The sequence below is a fragment of the Stegostoma tigrinum genome, chromosome 4 (assembly GCF_030684315.1).
Source record: "Stegostoma tigrinum isolate sSteTig4 chromosome 4, sSteTig4.hap1, whole genome shotgun sequence".
In the NCBI taxonomy this organism is placed as follows: Eukaryota; Metazoa; Chordata; class Chondrichthyes; order Orectolobiformes; family Stegostomatidae; genus Stegostoma; species Stegostoma tigrinum.
Window position 1 is genome coordinate 35,753,298 of NC_081357.1, and position 15,729 is coordinate 35,769,026.

A 15,729-nucleotide genomic window follows, 5' to 3' on the forward strand; every position below is an offset into this window, starting at 1 on the left:
AGTTTCTGGATTAGTGCTAATACCACCAAGCCGTTGCTTCCCTATGTGGGATTGCTGTGGATCTGCAGTAACATGTAGGCCAGAGATTATGAGAATTGTAGATATTCCTTCTCTTGGGGACATTGATGAACTAGATAGGATTTTCTTTTGACAATTGAGCTAATATTAGACTAGTCATTTATTCTTGATTTATTAATTGAATTCAAATTGCCATTTTGGGACTAGAACTCATGTCCCAAAAGCAGGAACTAAATCTCCAGTTGAAATCAATTGGCTACCTGGCTAAATATTTTGATGAATAAATTTGAGATACAGTCTGCTCATTGGCAGGATAATATTTTGACAAAGCTGAAAAGGAAACAATGCCTCTCAACTTTTGGCCGAGGAAGGCATCATTTGGTTGTGCAATAACATCCTATTGTGTCCTGTACAATATAAAGTATTCCAGAGATATAGATAGAACCAGGATCCTTTGTTCCAAACTGTGGTGTTTACTGAATGTTCAGGGGCTCTGCATTTATTTCAATTGGAGATGGTATCACATATATCAGAACTACTTTTCTCTTGCCACAGAGAATTATCTTATTGTATATTAACTTCTTATTAGATTAGATTCCCTACAGTGTGGAAACAGGCCCTTCGGGCCAACAAGTCCACACCGCCCCTTGAAGCATCCCACCCAGACCCATCTCCCCATAACCCACACACCCCTGAACACTATGGGCAACTTAGCACGGCCAATCCACCTAGCCCGCACATCTTTGGACTGTGGGAGGAAACCAGAGCACCCGGAGGAAACCCACGCAGACACCGAGAGAATGTTCAAACTCCACACAGGCAGTTGTCTGAGGCTGGAATCGAACCCGGGTCCCTGGCGCTGTGAGGCTGCAGTGCTAACCACTGAACCACTGTGCTGCCCCAAATGATGACCAGATGATTGTCAGGATCAATAAATCAATTTTTTTGTGAAAAGAATCATTGGCTGATTGGGGAGAGCTGGAGTAGTCATGTGATATAAATCAGGCAGTGTGATTGACAAAGAAAGCTGAGGACCCTCTTGTTGTGTATTGGTAGTGTCCCTACCTTTGAGTTGGGAGGCCCAGATTCACCTGGCCCTGAGGTGTGTGATAGCATTTCTGAACAGGTTGATTAGAAATATAAGTTAAATTAACAAAGAGAAAAGTAAAGAAGGTTGTTGAAGTTAGCCTTTGAATTCTAAAATAAGCTTCTGCTAGATTTCATGATCTTGTCATGAGCAGGATATCACAGATTTGTGAGTTAGCTGGTGTGAGGGGACAGAAAACCTTTTCTTGAGTTGTCCAAGATGAAATGAAGTGAGATCCAGGTGGGAATCTCTGCATAAAATAAAAACAGAGCATGCTGGAATTATTCAAGATAACACAGTGTGGAGCTGGATGAACACAGCAGGCCAAGCAGCATCTCAGGAGCACAAAAGCTGACGTTTCAGGCCTAGACCCTTCATCAGAGAGGGGGATGGGGTGAGGGTTCTGGAATAAATAGGGAGAGAGGGGGAGGCGGACCAAAGATGGAGAGAAAAGAAGATAGGTGGAGAGGAGAGTATAGGTGGGGAGGTAGGGAGGGGATAGGTCAGCCCAGGGAAGACGGACAGGTCAAGGAGGTGGGATGAGGTTAGTAGGTAGGAAATGGAGGTGCGGCTTAAGATGGGAGGAAGGGATGGGTGAGAGGAAGAACTGGTTAGGGAGGCAGAGACAGGCTGGGCTGCTTTTGGGATGCAGTGGGGAGAGGGGAAGAGCTGGGCTGGTTGTGTGATGCAGTGGGGGGAGGGGACGAACAGGGCTGGGTGTGGGATGCAGTGGGGGAAGGGGAGATTTTGAAGCTGGTGAAGTCCACATTGATGCCATTGGGCTGCAGGGTTCCCAAGCGGAATATGAGTTGCTGTTCCTGCAACCTTCAGGTGGCATCCTTGTGGCACATGATGGACATGTCATCTGAAGAATGGGAGGGGGAGTTAAAATGGTTCGCAACTGGGAGGTGCAGTTGTTTATTGTGAACCGAGCGGAGGTGTTCTGCAAAGCGGTCCCCAAGCCTCCGCTTGGTTTCCCCAATGTAGAGGAAGCCACACCGGGTACAATGGATACAGTATACCACATTGACGGATGTGCAGGTGAATCTCTGCTTAATATGGAAAGTCATCTTGGGGCCTGGGATGGGGGTGAGGGAGGAGATGTGGGGGCAAGTGTAGCACTTCCTGCGGTTGCGGGGGAAGGTGCCGGGTGTGGTGGGGTTGGAGGGCAGTGTGGAGCGAACAAGGGAGTCACGGAGAGAGTGGTCTGGTTTTGGGATGCAGTGGGGGGAGGGGATGAGCTGGGCTGGTTGTGTGATGCAGTGGGGGGAGGGGAGATTTTGAAGCTGGTGAAGTCCACACTGCTACCATTGGGCTACAGGGTTCCCAAGCGGAATATGAGTTGCTGTTCCTGCAACCTTCGGGTGGCATCATTGTGGCACAGCAGAAGGTCCAGAATGGACATGTCGTCTGAGAAATGGGAGGAGGGGTTGAAATAGTTCGTGACTGGGAGGTGCAGTTGTTTATCGCGAACCGAGTGTAGGTGTTCTGCAAAGCGGTCCCCAAGCGTCCGCTTTGTTTTCCCGATGTAGAGGAGGCCACAACGGGTACAGCGGATGCAGTATCACACATTAGCAGATGTGCAGGTGAACATCTGCTTGATGTGGAAAGTCTTTTTGGGGCCCGGGATGGGGATGAGGTAGGAGGTATGGGGGCAGGTGTAGCACTTCATGCGGTTGCGGGGTAAAGTGCTGGGTGTGGGGGTCTGGAGGGGAGTGTGGAGCGGATGAAGGAGTCACGGAATCAGTGGTCCCTCCAGAAAGCAGACAAGGATAGGGATGGAAAAATGTCTTTGGGGTAGGATTGCAGATGGCAGAAGTGTAAGAGGATCCTGGGCCTGCTGCAGTGCCACAATGATGCCACCCGAAGGTTGCAGGAACAGCAACTCATATTCCGCCTGGGAACCCTGCAGCCATATGGTATCAATGTGGACTTCACCAGCTTCAAAATCTCCCCTTCCACCACTGCATCCCTAAACCAGCCCAGTTCATCCCCTCCCCCCACTGCACCACACAACCAGCCCAGCTCTTCCCCCCCACCCACTGCATCCCAAAACCAGCCCAGCCTGTCTCTGCCTCCCTAACCTGTTCTTCCTCTCACCCATCCCTTCTACCCACCCCAAGCCACACCTCCATTTCCTACCTACTAACCTCATCCCACCTCCTTTACTGTCCGTCTTCCCTGGACTGACCTATCCCCTCCCTACCTCCCCACCTATACTCTCCTCTCCACCTATCTTCTTTTCTCTCCATCTTCGGTCCACCTTCCCCTCTCTCCCTATTTATTCCAGAACCCTCTCCCCACCCCCCTCTCTGATGAAGGGTCTGGGCCCGAAACGTCAGCTTTTGTGCTCCTAAGATGCTGCTTGGCCTGCAGTGTTCATCCAGCCCCAAACTTTGTTATCTTGGATTCTCCAGCATCTGCAGTTCCCATTATCTCTGATGCTGGAATTATTCAGCAGGTCTTGTCAGCATTGAAGAAAGTGACAGAATTCATGTTTCAAGTTGACCTCTCATCAGAACCAGAAGAGATTAGGAAGGTGCCAGTTACTTCCAGTATCTTTGATATTTTTTCAAATTTCTGGCTTTATAGTTTTTACTTATGTAAACTTTTCATTGTGGTGTAAGTAGTCAAGCTGTGTTTGTCACTGTGCATCTCTGACTGAAAGACAAATCAATTCCAAATAAGCACACTGTGTTCCCTTCACTACACTGGAGGCTCCTTAGTAAATTCACAACAACTGCCGACAGCCCATTCTTCAAAATGAAATCTGGGTTTTTCCGTGTTAAAAACAGGGGGAAAGTCTTCTCATGGTTAATGGAGTTGGAAATTTCAGTTTCAAAAGCTGAAAGCCTTCTCACTGTGTCATTTGCTACATTCCAGGGGACTGTCACTAAAATATGTAAATCAGCTGGCCTCAAATTAAAGTGCAAGATTTTTCCATGTCTAGGTATTTTCTATGCAAGGGTCATTGTTGGCCTTGAGTCTTATTCCTAACAGTTTATTGCTGTTATAGATACTTCTCATCTCTTTATCTGCTCCAGCCTCCCTAATTGGAATGCTAACACAGCAATTAACACACCGTTTGTACTAGTGGAGTGCAATCAATGGGACTCGCCACATGCTTCATCCCTACTGTGAACCAAATGCGAGAGGAGTATTCAGCAGAAACCCTGACCAACTGTCAGTGTGTAATGAGTTCTCAGTCTGACTGAATGTTGTTTACATTTCTGCAGGCAGCTCCCCAACAATGCTTACAAGCCTGATTTAATTACTTTCTCTCTTGGTAATGTTGGGCCCAGGGCAGGACCCCAAATGCTGCCAGTGTTTTTGTGTTTGTTTGTTGAATGTGCCGGACAATGGAGGATTGTGGGCAGCGTGCGGTCTGCTCACTGGCTGAGGAATGCCATCTCAAGAGCCTTTCCAACAAACTAAACAAAGCCTGCTGATGTGGATTAACAATGTTTCCTCTGTGTCATCCTACGAGGTGTTTGGAAAAGAATCTGGTGACAAATTGCAGGCTGTCAATTTTCCCCTGTAAATAATTACTCGTCGACTTAATCCAACTAAACTCCTCTCCATACGACCATCACCACACTTTGAAAGAATGATGCTGGAGCAGGTTGTGGTGTTTAGTTATGAAATAAAATAAGTGGCTAGATTCATCTCTGATGAAGGGTCTAGGCCCGAAACGTCAGCTTTTGTGCTCCTGAGATGCTGCTTGGCCTGCTGTGTTCATCCAGCCTCACATTTTATTAAGTGGCTAGATTGTCTGATGTCAATACAGTAACAAGACAGTGTTAAACTGCATTTAATTTAATTGATGAAGACACACGTACAAAAAATAAATGAGAATTAGTTGCACAGATACTGGGAACTGCAGATGCTGGAGAATCTGAGAAAACAAGGTGGAGAGCTGGATGAACACAGCAGGCCAAGCAGCATCTTAGGAGCAGGAAAGCTGACGTTTCAGGCCTAGACCCTTCATCAGAAAAAGAATTAGTTGCACCTCATTTTTTTAAAGAAAGCAATATTTGTGACAATTTCGAATAGAGCAGTAGGACATACGCAGAGACAGAAGATGTGAATAAGACAGCATGTATCATAATGTTATAATAGAAAGGGTTTGTAGAGGCACCAGCAGTCAGGGATTCAAACCATTCATGAGTAGGATGCTGCAATAATGTGCAAACTGGGACATAGTATTCCAAATCTTCCAATCTCCATCGGAGTCCCAATTTCTTTGCAAAGTGTTTTTGGGCCAGACTTCTGGATCAAGATCTATCCTGACAGATGTAGTCTGGGCAGCTGGAGCGTTAGAACACAGAACGTAGAACATAGAACAGGACAGCACAGTACAGGACCTTCGGTCCACGATGTTATGCTGAACTTTTATCCTAATCCTTAGGTCTATCTAACCTCCACCCTACCTTATACTATCATCCATCTGCCTATCTAATAGCTGCTTAAATGCCCCTAATGAGGCTGACCCCACTAGCCTCTCCGGAAATGCATTCCACACCCTTACCACTCTCTGGGTAAAGAACCTAACTCTGATGTCTCCCCTATATCTACCTCCACTCACTTTAAAACTAAGCCCCCTCATAATAGCTACCTCCACCCTAGGAAAAAGTCCCTTGCTGTCTACTCTATCTGTACCTCTGATCATTTTGTACACCTCTATCAAGTCACCTTTCATCCTTCATCGTTCTAAAGAGAAAAGCCCTAGCTCTCTCAACCTTTCCTCGTAAGACTTTCCCTCCATTCCAGGCAACATCCTGGTAAATCTCCTCTGCACCTTTTTCCACTCTTCCACATCTTTCCTGTAATGAGGTGACCAGAACTGGGCACAATACTCCAGATGTGGACAAACCAGGCTTTTGTTACACAAACTATGTTCCCATTTTTAGCAATAGCTGCAGTGTCCAGTAGAAAATGTATAACTGTAAGGCCTCAAGGCCTCTCTATAAGCCACTGATTAGTGTGTTAGGTAAGAAAGGGCAGGGTAGTAAATGGGGTTGGTGGCAGGTGGATAAGGACATTGGGTGCCAGGTGGACAAATGGGTAGGATGGAAGATGACAGTTTGTGATATGTCAGGCTTTGGGATGGTTTTGGAGGTTGTATGTGGCGTTCTCTGGTGGGTTGGTACGGTGTGGTGTTGAGGTTTGCCAGAATGTTGCCAGGAATGAAGAGTTTGAGTTTAAGAGGCTGGATAGGCTAGGACTTTTTTCACTGGAGTGTAAGACGCTCAGGAGTGATCTTATCGATGCTTATAAAATCATTAGGGTTATTGATAAGCTGAAAGGCACATAATTTCAATAGGATGGGGGATTTCAAGACTGGGCACTAGTTTTAAGGTGAAAAGAGGAATATTATAAAGGACACGAGAGGTTTTTTTTTCTCACAGAGAGTGGCTTATGAGTGAAATGAATCGACAGACGAAGTGGTGGATGCAGGTACAGTCGCTATGTTCAAAAGACATTTAGATAAGTAATGATTTGGAAATGTTTGGAGGGATCTGGGCAAAGCACAAGCAGCTGGGACTGGTTTAATTTGGGATTGATTGGATCAAGGGGTCTGTTTCCATGTTGTACAACACTATGAAGTGTATGGCAGGGGTTGGGTGTGGTGATTGCAGGATTCAGATTGGCTGTTCAGAGGTAGTGAGTTGGCTGTTATCACTTTTTGGTGCCTGGGTTGCAGGGAGAGGGTTGGAAGAGTGGGAGTTGAATGGCAGAGCTATAGATATGATACAACACAGAAGGGGGCTATTTGACTCATTTTGTCCATGCTGACCGAGAGTTCTCAGATGCATTTTCTAAACCCAACTTCTTGAACAGGAACAAAGCCCTGCAACTTACAGCACTTAAAGTGCAGATCCAGGTAGTTTATAAAAAGGTTTAGGGCTTCTGCCTCCACCATCAACTCAGGGAGAGAATCCCAGACTCTCAGCATCCTCTGCATAAAAATGTTTCTCTTCATGTCCCTCTAATCCTTCTGCCACTTGAATCTCTAATGCCTCTGCCAAGCAAAACCAGTTCCTCCTGCCTACTCTATCTCTAGCCCTCACAATTTTGCAAACCTCAGTCATATCACCGCTCAGCCTTCTCTGCTCCAAGGAAAGCAACTCCACCATCTCCAATCTCTCCTTATAGCTACACTTCTCCAGTCCTGACAACATTCGAGTAAATCTTCTCTTGTAGTAATTACCTCCTCCTTATACTTGGGAAGACCAGAACTGCATACAATACTCCAGTTATAGCCTCAATAGTGTCTTACACAGTTTCATGACATCACTACTTTTATGTTGGGAGGGTCAGATGTGGGAGAGAAAAAATATTCTGAGGGGTCTGTGTGAGTGACTAGGGAGTCAGTTTAATAGTTATCCAGGAGTTAGAGCAGCTATGAATTCCTCTAAGTGAAGGTTAGGGGAGAAAAGTTCCCGAGGGGCATGGGTATCCTTTAGTTGTTGCATTTTGCATTCCTTAATGCCAATTCCTTATGTGCCTTACATCAGTTTCAAATGTCCAGTTTGGGGGCACCAGCCACTTCCTTTTTACTCTGATCGTGCATTCTCTTTACATTTCCCTCCCCCCGTCAGGATAGTCTTAGAGCTGTCCACTTATCCCTGGAAAAATGGCCTGAACTGTCCCCATCCACCATCGCCCTCCTTCATTTGGCCAAGCTCATCCTCACTTTGAACAATGTCTCCTTTCACTGGTCTCACTTTCTTCGGGTCAAAGAGCTCCAGTTATGCCTGTCTCTTTGTGGAGTATGTGGAATGTTCCTTATTACAGTCCTACTTCGGTGCCCACCCACAAATCTTTCTCCGGTACTTTGGTGACCTCATCAGTGCTGCACCCTCTCTCATTCAGAATTAGAAAAGTTTATCAATTTTGTTTCCAACATGCCCTGCTCTTGCCTTCATCTCGTCTATCTTTGATTCCTCCCTTCCCTTCCTCGACATTTCTTTTTGTGTATCGAGAGATAGGCTAGCCACCAATACCCAAGACAAACTCACCAACTCCCACAGTTACCTTAACTATACATCCTCATAGCCTGCCTCCTGTAAAGATTGCATTTCCTTCCCCAGTTCCTCTGTCGCATCTGCTCTGATGATGCCAGCTTCTATAAGAGAGCCTCTGAAATGTCCCCATCTTCTTCCTCAACCAAGGATTTCCCACCACTGTGTTTGACAGGACCCTCAGCCGTGTTTGGCCCATCTCCTGTGCTTTGACCTTCGCCCCTTCTCTTCGGTCCCATGGCCTCACCTACCACCCCACCAACATTCACATCCACAGGATCATTAGCCACCATTTCTGCCACTTCAAGCAGGATGCTGCCATCAGAGATAAATTCCCTTCCCTTCTTTTGCCAGCCTCCCACAGGGGTTGTTCCCTCTGAGACACGCTGTCCATTCCTCCTTCACTCCCAATACTCTCTGACCTTCCCATTCAATCACAGAAGGAGTAACACCTTCCCATTTACTTCCTCCCTCCTACTGTCCAAGGTCTCAGACCCACCTTCCAGGTGAAGCAGCGCTTTACTTGCATTTCACTCAATCTAGTCTTCTGTACTCACCTCTCACAATGTGTTCTCCTCTGCATTAGGGAATGAAATATAGACTGGTCATCCACTTTGCAGAGCACCTACTTTCTGTCTGCAAAAATGACCTGAGGTGTCCTGTTCGCTGCCATTTCAACGAAAATTCGTAAGAATCAAAGGAATTACTATTGGAATATGGGGTGGAATGACATGTAAATTAATACATTGTAGTAATACAGTGCACTGTAATGTCTTGGCCAACTAACCTGTCTCAGGCTTGCTGCAGTGATCCCATGAAACTCAGTGCAAGCTGGAAAAACCACACTCATTTTCCACTGGGGACCCTGAACCCTTCAGGATTCAATATTGAATTCAATAATTTTAAGGCCTGAGCGCTTTTTCCCATGTCCTTACCCCAACCCCCCACACACCAGGCCTTGTCATCACATGGGCTGCTACCACCAACAACCCATTGTCAGCCACTAATGATCCCCATTACCAGCTTTTCATTCTCTGAGGATGACACTTTTCCATTCGTTTTCTGCCCAACTGTTGTTCTCTCTCTCAGGGCTTCATCTCCACCTATGGTATACTTCTTTCCTCTACCCTACCCTCCCCCACCCCTTCTTTAGGATCTATAATAACCTTTACCCAGCGACAATCAATTTTCTTTTGGGTCACTGACCGCAGAACGTTAACTCTGCCTTTTCTCCATAGATGCTGCCAGACCTGCCGACATTTTATTTGGTGCAAATGTCTCCTCAGTTATCTGCTGTAAAGCACAATGATTTTGAACAAGGCGATATCAAAATCCATGTGATTGGCTGAATGCCTCAACCTGAAGTCCTAGTCACATGATTGAAATATATGTTTGGATCACCTACAAAGATACTATTTTGTTTATTGTTTGTCAGTCTGCTTGGGCCACCAGAAGAATCTCAATAGAGCATTGACTCACTGGGCTGTCTAATTCTCATGAACTAATTCAGATAGATTTGATTTTAAGTAATTTGCAACCTCCATCCCTCCCTTTCTTTTTTCTTCTTTTATTTGAATGCATGCAAGTACAAACGTATGTCATGAACCGTTCCACCAGATTTTGAATACGGAAATAAACCCTACTTTGTTTTAACCCAAATAATTTGCTTTGGGTTGGTAAAGCAAGCCACCACCACCAATACTTAAAACAGAAAAGAAAACAAAACAAAATTGAAATTACCCCTTCTATTATGCACAGAAGAGGAAAAGATTTAAAATACTTCAATTTAACTTGCCTTCATGTCCGTGTCAGGATTTTTTAAGAGGGTTCCAGATGCAGGTAATTGCATGTTGGTAGTTTAAACTTCCTGTGCAATTACAATGTATTCAGTGCACTGGGATGTCCAAGGCGTTCCAACATGTATATTTCAGGGTGCATCCAATCTTCAGCCAGAAGATCTGGGCCAGTGAAAATTCGTAAGAATCAAAGGAATTACTATTGGAATATGGGGGTGGAATGACATGTAAATTAATACATTGTAGTAATACAGTGCACTGTAATGTCTTGGCATTGAGATTTTCATTAAGCTGTTTTAGAACTGCAACCACACTGTTCATTTGGAGTTCACTCATTATATATCCAGCAAGTAAAGCACTAACACTACAATCAAAGTGCTGGAATTATACAGCCGGCCTGTTGTCAACTGTGGACAGAGAAACAGCATTGACATATCAAGTTAAATAGTCAGGGCAGTCCTGAAGAAGGGTTTCAGCCTGAAACATTGGCTTCTCTGCTCCTCGGATGCAGTATGATCTGCTGCGCTTTTCCAGCTCCACATCTTTCCATGAATTGCCGCTGTGGTCCTTACTTTAAAGGACACCATTTTACGAGTAGAAAATGCAGTAGATTAAGCAGTACAAGTGAAACCCTACTTCACCTAGAAGATGTGTTTCGATCATGAACAGTGAGGAGGGTGGACGTGAATGGGCAAACATTACACCTTCTGCAATTGCATAGGAACGTGCCATTGGAGAATGGAGAAGCATTTTGAGTGATTGGAAGAATTAACCAGGATGTCATGGAAGGAACAGGTCCCTGAAAAATGCTGACCATGGAGGGGAGGTGAAGACCTGTTTGGTGGTGACATCCTGCTGGAGGTGGTGGAAATAGTGAAGGATGATCCTTTGAATGCAGAGGTTGGTGGGGTTGGGCGGGGGTAAGTAAGGATGAGGGGAACTCTCCTGTTGTTTCAGAAAGGAGGGGAAGGGTGAGGACAGAGTGTGGGAGATAAGTCAGTCACAGCTGAAGGCCCTGTCAACCACAACTGAGGGTTGTACAGAAATCCACCTGAACCATTCTCATGTCAATTCTTTATTCCATTAACAATATCCATTCATATTCTTCCCTTACAATCCTTAATTAAGATGCTGAAGAGGTAAATGCTGAGAAGCTATTCTCCCTCATTAGAGTATCTAGGACTAGAGGACACAGTCTCAAAATGAGTGGTTGCCGATTTAAGACCAAGATGAGGAAGGGTTGAGAGGCTTAGGAACTTCTTTTTACAAAGAGCTGTGGGGCACAGTCCTTGTGTATACTTAAGGCAGAAATGGTTAGGTTCTTAATCAGTAGTGGAATCAATGTGGAAAAAGGGCAGGGAAGTGCATGTGAGGAGTATCTGATCAGCCTTGGTTCTAATAAATAGTGAAGCAGAATCGAGGGGCTGAATACTTACTCCTGTTCCTATTTCTTATGACCTTACGGTGTTATTGCAACTATTTAATTCCCTTCACTATTTACTAAGTATTACACACAGTCACTGACTGGTTTGCAAGACATTTCATCATTTTGAAATCACTTTAGGAATCTCCAATGTTAACCTGATCTGCTTGAGTGAAAAAAGGCTGGATTGTTTTAGAGGTTTTATCAACCTCCAGTCCTTCAGCACAACTCCTGATTCCAAATGCACAGTAATTATAAAATTACAGTTGCTTCTTCTGATGTCTCTTTCCCATCTCTCCACAGCAACTCCACCAACTGCCCCCCCTCCTCCCCATCGCCCCAACTCCCCTCGTTGTATCCTGTAATGCATACAATTCAGGCCAAGTGATTTTTCTTTTGTTCCAATTTAGATACTTAAATCTGGTAGTGGTTTCCCCAGATTTTCTTGAGGGCATTCCTGCAAATCGACTTTCACCTTCTTCTGTAAAATCGTATCATAAATATCAGTTGCCCATCTCTGTTATTTTGTTCTTCTCATGTATAAGAAGGCCCCATCTGTCTGGCTAGCCTTTTACTTATGTGCTGAAAAAAGTCATTGTTATTTCCCCTTATGCTGATCGCCACTATCAATCTTCTTTAATACCACATTTTGGCCATCTAAATTTCTCTTGTTGATTCCTTCCTAGAAACTTTTTAATTGTCATAGTTTTCTCCTCTTTCTAAATACCTCCCACCACTGGCTCGCTGTTTGATCTGTCATTCTGCCAACAGATTAATCAGAACCAGGTCGCCTTTCACATAACATCTTTTCTTGGGCTTGTTTCTCTTTCTTAACTGATCCTATTTAGGTTATGACCACTATTATCGAAATGTTCTCCAGTCTTCAGGGTATTTGCTTGACCTGCTTAATTGTATGCATCCTTCTTTGTTCAACCTGCACCAGAACTAGCTGCATTCTAAAAGTCTCTAACCATTTTGAAAACATTTTGGCTTAACCCAATCGAGGAGAGTTGAAGTGATGATGATTGTAATTCTGATACAATCACAAACTCTCTAAATTGCTTACACACCGTATCCTCAATTTCATTCCCATCATTTGGTGATTAGCAGTGTACCTCCTTTTTGCTTCATGTCTGTACTCAAACAGCCCTGAGTGCCGTCATTGATAATTGCAATGGGGTACAACTTCATATAATTGTCTCCTTAAATGATCAGTTTGTCATGGTAGGATGGGATTACGGTTTGTCTGTCAGTTTAAAGAAATAAACTCTGTTCCTGAATTCAGTGGATTAACTTTAGAATAAGCCGATTGTCCACTGCATCTAGTTTTGGTTTGTGCTGGGAGGCACAAAACTAATTGCTGTGGAGAGTTTTACACTCCTTGACAATGTACTCCTCCGTAACATAGTTAAACCAGGAGATCAACAGCTGCAGTAAAATGGCCAATGCAGCATATAATTGCTTGTAACATTATATTTGGCTGCTCTCTGGCTTTAAATTGCAGTCAAAGCTGTGATCTACAGGGCAGCTGTATTCACTACAACTTTTACAATAAAAACATAATGATACTTGAACTGTAGAATCATGATGGTGCACAGAGTGAGGCCATTTGGCCCATCATGCAGGTGTCTGCGCCTGCTCTTCCTCCATCGTCCTGTAAATTCTTTCTGAATTTATCCAACTTCCAGTTAAAAGTTAGTACTGAATCTACTTTCATCAATTTTTTTCAAGCTCTGCATTCCAGACTATAACAACTCACTTTGTGAAAAAAAAATTCTCTCATATTGCCTCTCTTTTGCCAAGAACCTTAAATTTGTGTCCTCTGATTACTGGTGCTTCTGCTAGTGAAAACAGTTCCTCCTTATTTAGTCTATCAACACCCTGCATGATTTTGAATACCTCTGTCAAGTTTCAACATTAAATTTCTCTGCCTTGAGTAGAATGATGCCAGTTCGTCTTGTCTCTCTACATTACTGTACACACTAATGCCTGGTACTATTCTTAAAAATATATACTCCACCCTCTCTAAGGCTTTGCAGTCTTCTCTAAAGCACAATGTACAAATTTGACGGCAATACTCCAACAGGAGCCTAACCAGTGTTTTACAAAAGATCAGGAATCCTGTCTTAGTGGTCTATTGGTCTGTAAGTTTAGAATCCTATATATCTTTTTAATGGCCTTCTTAACTTATTCTGCCACTTTTTATAAACTTGGATATGCATACACACCCAATTCTCTCTATTCCTGTATTCCATGTAAAATTGCAATTCTTAATTGATTTCGCTTCTCCTCATTCTTCCTACCGACATTAACTACTTCACACTTTTCTGTCACATGTCTATCATTTCACCAGACTATTCTATCTAAAGAATATACGAATATTAGAACTAGGAACATGAGTGGGCAATTCAGCTTCCAACCTATTCCACCATTCAATACCATCATGGCTGATCTCATCTCGGCCTCAATTCCACTTCCATTCCCACTCCCCATAACCCTTTAACCCATCATTAATTAAAAACTGTCTCTTTTCTCCTTAAATTTATTCGGTGACCAGGCATCCGCCATTCTCTGGGTAATGAATTCCAGAGATAAGTCTATTGCTGCTGTGCTCACAGTTTACTACATTCCCGAATTTCTTTGAAACTGTGCCCTATGTACCAAGTTCATATCACTAAAGACACATCAGAAAGAAAAGTGGTCTCAAACCCTGACCCCTGGATGACACCACTTCACAACTTTGTCTGGTCTGATAAGCAATCATTTGTCATTATTCTCAGCTTTCGTTTTTCTCTCCTTGTCCACACAGTCACTATTTCCTATGTCCTAGGGACCATCAGTTTGCTAGGCACTAACATACAATACCTACGTTCTCGATGAAAGCCGGTAAGGGGCATGTTGAAGATAAACCTCATGGTTTCATGCAAACTAAGATGCCCAAAATGGGGCAGCACAGTGGTTTAGAGGTTACCACTGCTGCCTCACAGCACCAGGGATATGAGTTCAATTCCACCCTTAGGTGACTGTGTGGAGTTTGCATGTTCTCCCTGTGTCAGTGTGGGTTTCCTCTGGGTGCTCCTGCTTCTTCTAGCAGTCCAAAGATGTGCAGGTTAGGCGGATTGGTCATGCTAAATGGCTCATAGTGTCCAGGGATGTGCAGGCTAGGTGGATTAGCCATGGGAAATGCAGGGTTGCAGGGATGGGGTGGGGTGAGTGTGGGTATGGTTTGGATGCTCTTCAGAGGGTCTGTGTGGATTTGATGGGCTGAAATGCCTGCTTCACCAATGTAGGGATTCTATGATTTTATCAGAGCTAATTAAGGCCAGTATTTTAGCCACCAAATGGGCATGTCTGGCCTTCGTAGGTGTTGAACCAGTATCCACTGAGGGCCATGTCATGTGAATTTGCCACCAGGAATACCTGGAGGTACCAGGTAGTTCAGAGAGAGATACCCGGATTATAGAGCCCTGTCTCACCTTCAAGTCAAATTCTCTCATCCCCCTTGGCAAGGTCACCTTGACTCGGCCCAGTGAACCCACCCCACTCTCCATACACCTGGGTTCCACCGAAAATCTTCAGCCTTGTATACATTGCAATACAAGCAAAGGCCACTTCTACTGCTGGTCTCTGATTGGCAAGTTACTGGAAGGTGCAGGGCACCTGCCCACACCAGGATTTCTGGGAAGAAGTGCCCCTCACAAGAAATGTGGGAAGTCTGATGCCAAGAAAGTAATTGGGACTTAATTCCATTTGAGCTCCCTAAAGATGGCTATGTCAAGTCTGTCACTGGTTTTCCAATCAATGGGCAGGCCAGCTGTCAGGACCGTTGAATTCTGCCCAGTCTTTAATCAGAACTGGCCTTCACTGATCTTGCCCTCCCTTTCAGAAAGTAAGGAATACTGGGATCCCCACAAGCACTCTGAAGTGAGAGCAAAGAGTCGGTGCATGTACCACAGAAACTTCTGGAAGGATTTTTGCATGTCCAAGAATGCATTGTGCATGTAAAAATTACTTTCTTAATGTAATGGGCATCACTGGCATTTAACATACTTCCAGTCTAAAGCCCAGACGTATATTTGCTGCCTCTTTATGCCACTAAACTGCATTTCAAAGTCATTTTTAAAAATTTTTTTCATGGTATATGTGCATTTCTGGCTGAACATGCATTTATTGCCATCCATTACACAGAGGTAACACTCAACCACATTGCTGTATTTCTAGAGTCATACTTAAGCCAGGCCATACAAGGATGACAGATTTCCTTCCTTCAAGGATTTTAATGAACCAGGTTCTTTTTTACAACATTTGACAGTAGTTACATAATTGTCATTGTGCTAATTTTTAATTCCAGTTTTTTTTTAAATTTAAAGTTCATCATCA